Source organism: Bidens hawaiensis, unplaced genomic scaffold, assembly GCF_021521415.1.
Source record: "Bidens hawaiensis isolate Kalapana, Puna unplaced genomic scaffold, B.hawaiensis_p1.1 tig00021676_1, whole genome shotgun sequence".
In the NCBI taxonomy this organism is placed as follows: domain Eukaryota; kingdom Viridiplantae; phylum Streptophyta; class Magnoliopsida; order Asterales; family Asteraceae; genus Bidens; species Bidens hawaiensis.
In genome coordinates, this window is record NW_027493366.1 from 108,366 (window position 1) to 113,708 (window position 5,343).

Genomic DNA, 5,343 nt, shown 5'->3' on the forward strand with positions numbered 1-5,343 from the left:
AGGCGAGAATTGTAAAGCAAAACACGATCGCCCACTTGGAATTGTTTGTGGTCCTTCAAGCGGGCATCATGAAGCCTTTTGGTCCTCTCCTTGTAAATTTTTGATTTTTCATAAGCTTGGCCTCTCAATTCCTCAAGCTCATGAATCTGACCAAACCTGTTTTTGCCCGCACATGCAAGATCAAGATTAACACTTTTCAAAGCCCAATATGCTTTATGCTCGAGCTCAACAGGGAGATGACACGCTTTCCCGTACACCAATTTAAACGGTGTCGTACCAATCGGTGTCTTGTAGGCGGTACGGAAAGCCCATAATGCATCATCCAGCTTCTCGGACCAATCCTTACGGTTTTGACTAACCGTCTTTTCGAGGATTCTTTTGATACCCCGATTGGTGATCTAGACCTGCCCGCTCGTCTGCGAGTGATATGGTGTAGAGAAGCGATGATAAACACCATATCGGGACAATGCATTTTCCAACTGGGCATTACATAAATGAGTCCCACGGTCACTGATCAATGCTTTGGGGGCACCAAAACGAGAAAACAAATTCTTCAAGAATTTCACCACCGACCTAGCGTCATTAGTGGGCAAGGCTTGTGCCTCGGCCCACTTTGAAACATAGTCAATGGCTACCAGGATGTAACGGTGGCTGAAAGAAGTCGGGAAAGGTCCCATGAAATCGATGCCCCACACATCAAAAACCTCGCAAACCTGAATCGGTCGCTGGGGCATCTCGTCTCGTGATGAGATGTTGCTTGCCCTTTGGCAAGCATCACAAGACTGCACCATGTCATGAGCATCACGGAAGATGGTTGGCCAAAAGAAACCGGCGTCAAAGACCTTCTTCACAGTGGATGTGGCTCCATGGTGTCCTCCGGTCGGGCCCTCGTGGCAGTGACTCAGGATTTTGCATGCTTCATCACCATACACGCACTTACGCACGAGCTGATCGGCTCCGACACGAAACAAATAGGGATCCTCCCAAAAAATAATGCTTAACATCAGAAAAGAATTTCTCTTTTGCTGGTGAATAAGGCCCTTCAAAACGATCCCACACGCGAGGAAATTCGCAATGTCCGCGAACCAAGGATGATCATCATTTCGTGTCTCAATATGCATGAGGAACTCGTGGGGAAATTGTCATTTATGTGGGCCCCCACTTGTTCCGATGAAGCTGAGCACTCAAGACGAGAGAGATGATCGGCCGCGACATTCTCAGCGCCCTTTTTGTCACGAATCTCAATGTCAAACTCCTGCAGCAATAAAATCCAACGAATGAGTCTCGGCTTCGCATCTTGTTTACTGAAAAGATAACGAAGTGCTGCATGATCCGTGAACACGATGGTCTTAGAAAGGACAAGATAAGACCGAAATCTATCAAATGCAACGACGACCACAAGGAGCTCTTTCTCGGTAGTCGTGTAATGCTCCTGCGCGTCATTCAGAGTCCTGCTCGCATAGTAAATCGGGTGAAAATGCTTATCCCGTCTTTGACCAAAAACCGCCCCGAATGCAAAATCGCTAGCATCACACATTAACTCAAAAGGAAGAGTCCAGTCGGGGGCTACCATGATAGGAGCATTTACCAATTTCTCCTTCAACAACTCAAATGCACGAAGGCACTTGGAGGAGAAAATGAACGGGGCATCCTTCTCGAGGAGCTTAGTCATCGGGCAGGCGATTTGGGAAAAGTCCTTTATGAATCGCCGATAAAAACCCGCGTGACCAAGAAAACTCCTAATAGACTTCACCGAATTCGGTGGCAGAAGCTTAGAAATGGTATCAATTTTGGCTCGATCAACCTCAAGCCCCGCCTGTGAAATCTTATGCCCTAATACAATGCCCTCCTTCACCATGAAGTGGCATTTCTCCCAATTAAGAACAAGGTTGGCCTCTTCGCACCTGGCCAACATTTTCTCCAAATTTTTCAAACAATGATCAAAAGAACTCCCAAAAACAGAAAAGTCATCCATGAAAACCTCCATGGAGTCCTCGATCATATCATGAAAAATCGCCACCATACATCTTTGAAATGTGGCAGGGGCATTACACAATCCAAAGGGCATCCGCCGATAAGCGAATGTGCCATAGGGACATGTGAATGTCGTCTTTTCCTGATCCTCATAAGAGATGGGGATCTGAAAGTATCCCGAGAAGCCGTCGAGAAAACAATAGAACATTTTTCCCGACAGTCGTTCTAACATCTGATCGATAAAGGGGTGGGGAAAATGATCTTTTCTCGTGGCGTCATTGAGTTTGCGGTAATCGATGTAAACTCTCCATCCCGTGACGGTACGAGTAGGAATTAACTCATTTTTCTCATTCATCACAACCATCACACCGCCCTTTTTCGGGACAACCTGCACAGGGCTCACCCATGGGGAATCAGAGATTGGATAAATCGATCCAGCATCGAGTAGCTTGATGACCTCTTTCTTCACAACGTCTTGCATATTAGGGTTGAGACGCCTTTGATGCTGCACCACAGGTTTGTACTCTTCCTCCATCAAGATCTTATGGGTACAAAAGGATGGATTAATCCCTTTTATATCCATGATCTTCCAAGCGATCGCGTGTTTGTGCCTTTTGAGAACCGTAAGCAATTTAACCTTCTCCTCACTCGACAAACTCGACGAAATGATAACAGGCAAGCGGGACCCATCCTCCAAAAAGGCATACTCCAAATGGGACGGGATCTCCTTAAGATCAATGGATGGTGGGTCCTCAACAGAAGGTTTTTCCTTAGGCTCGGCAACGCGATCAACATCCTCAATTTTCTCCAAACACTCAGGATGCTCGTGGTCTACACCGTAAACCAACTCCTCAAGTAGAGGCTCAATGACAAGGTCAGAACCAACTCCACTAATCAACTGAGTATCCAGAGAACTCTCCTCACACGTGTCCTGAAGGTGTTCACACACACAAGAATCAATGGTATCACTGTAAAGTACGTCATCATGATCCTGTGGGTGTCGCATGGATTTACCAATATCAAAGGTCACCTCATCGTCTCCAACTCTAAGAGTGAGTCTGCGGGTGCAGACATCAATGAGAGCTCTAGCAGTGGCTAGGAAAGGACGACCTAGGATAAGTGGTACATTTTTATCCTCATCCATGTCTAAGATCACAAAATCGACAAGAAACACGAATTTGTCAATTTTCACAAGCATATTCTCAACTATACCGCGAGGATATTTCACAGAACGATCGGAAAGTTGAATGCTCATGCGAGTAGGCTTAGGCTCACCTAGGTCTAGTTTGGAAAAAACAGAATAGGGCATCAAGTTTATGCTAGCACCTAGGTCGGCTAAAGAATTACTAACCGACAAACTACCAATCAAATAAGGAATGGTGAAACTACCCGGATTAGTCATTTTTTGGGCAGTTTATTCTGAAGGACCGCGGAACACTCCTCATTCAAAGTAACACAAGAAAGCTCCTCCAACTTCTTCTTATTCGAGAGGACCTCTTTCAAGAACTTAGCATACTTTGGCATTTCTTTCAAGGCATAAAGGAATGGAAGATTAATGTGTAACTGCTTAAAAATCTCTAAGAATTTCTCATACTGCTCTTCCATCTTTTGTTTCTTTAAACAGCCTGGGTATGGAATGGGAGGAACATAAGTCCTGACTGGCTCACTGGGTTGTGCGGGTACTTGCTGGGTCTAGCCTCGAGTGCACCTCACCATGAGTTTCAGTCTCGATCTCATCAGCAATCGGTTTTGGTGTGGAAACCGATGCATCAACAGGAATGGTAGTCCTACCACTCTTCAGGGTAATAGCCTTAGCCTCAGCATTTGGATTCCTTTCGGTGTTACTAGGAAGGCTACCCTGCTGTCTCTCAGAGAGGAGTTGAGCAATCTGTCCAACTTGATTTTCGATGGTTTGCATGGACGCTTTCTAATTCCTCAACTCAAGATCGTGTCTCTGGAGAGTCTCATCAATATTCAGGTTCCTTTGCTCAGCCAATTTATTTGAGGTCTAAGTCTTAGACAAAAGGCTTTCAACACTAGTCCCCCCACCTGACTGATTACCACTGCTGGAACCCTGAAATTGAGGCTTTTGCTGGTAAGATTAATTTTGGGTTTGACTTTGATAATTTGGTTTTCTGTCAAAACCCGGTGGCATTTGATTTTGATTGTTGCCACCATCTTTCCAGCTGAAATTGGGGTGGTTTCTCCATCCCGGATTGTAGGTGTTGCTGTAGGCATTGTTTTGGCGGCCCAAAAAGTCAACATCCTCCACCACCATGGCCTGCTGGCACTGACTGGTTTGGTGTTTTCCGTCACACACACCACAACGAGAACTAGATTTGATAAGATCGGATTGCATTTGGTCAAAACTTTTAGTAAGAGCTTCAAACTGGGCGGAGACAAGGGTGTTTGAATCAACGTGATGAACACCCTTAGAGGAAGGAATACAACGAGGCGGATTATACGCGAAACTCTTCTTAGCGGCTTTCTCCAAGATATCAGGCTCCTCATTTGGGGTACACCTACCAAAATCTCCTCCCGCAACCTGATCGACGGTCTGCTTTTGTGCCCCGGATAAAGCGTCAAAGAATGTACGGCACTGAAGCCCGCGACTCAAACCGTGATAAGGGAATTTTCTCAACAAGCCCTTGAACCTCTCCCATGCGGCATGAAGTGACTCATCATCATCGACACGAAAACCAGTAATGTTTGCTCGGAATTTGGCAGTTTTATCGGGTGGGAAATATTGAAGGAGAAACTGCACAACTAATTGATTCCAAGTGGTGATGGAACCGGAAGGGAGTGCCTTTAACCACTCCAGAGCAGACCCGCTAAGCGAGAACGGAAAAAGTCTAAGTCTCACGGCATCATTAGAACAATTTGTAATTTTGAATGTCGCACATAATCGAAGGAAATGTGCAACGTGAGCATGAGGGTCCTCGTTCTGGAGACCATGAAAAGAAACAGAATTTTCAACCATATGAATGATGCTCGACTTGATCTCGAAACTCACTGCAATCTCGGGCTGCGTGACGCTGCTGCCATAACCTTCAAGTGATGGTGTGGCAAAGTCGTCCATGTGACCTTGATCGTTCGGGTCCGCCATCTCTTCTTCTTCTACCTCGGGAGTGTCGGTATCCTCCATTTCTTCGTTTTCAATGACCTCGGCAACCTCGCGTGCTCTCCTCCTCAAACCTTCTCGAAGATGTCGCTCGGGCTCAGAAAGAAGTGAAACAAGCTCAGGACCGGGCGTGGTGGACATTCATCACCAGGAAGAACGCGGAACGGAAAACGAACAAAGACACGGAAACTAACTAGAAACTATACTAAAATAAAAATTAAGATGAATAAAATGAAATAAAATAAAAT

At 45.7% G+C, this 5,343-nt stretch overlaps 1 non-coding gene across 1 annotated transcript; it reads left to right on the forward strand.

The window, feature by feature from the left end:
* Positions 1–4,589: 4,589 nt before the first annotated feature.
* Positions 4,590–4,696, forward strand: LOC143563974 (small nucleolar RNA R71). The gene has a single exon (XR_013140756.1). It is a non-coding gene; the product is annotated as a small nucleolar RNA R71 (small nucleolar RNA).
* The last annotated feature ends 647 nt before the right edge of the window (positions 4,697–5,343 follow it).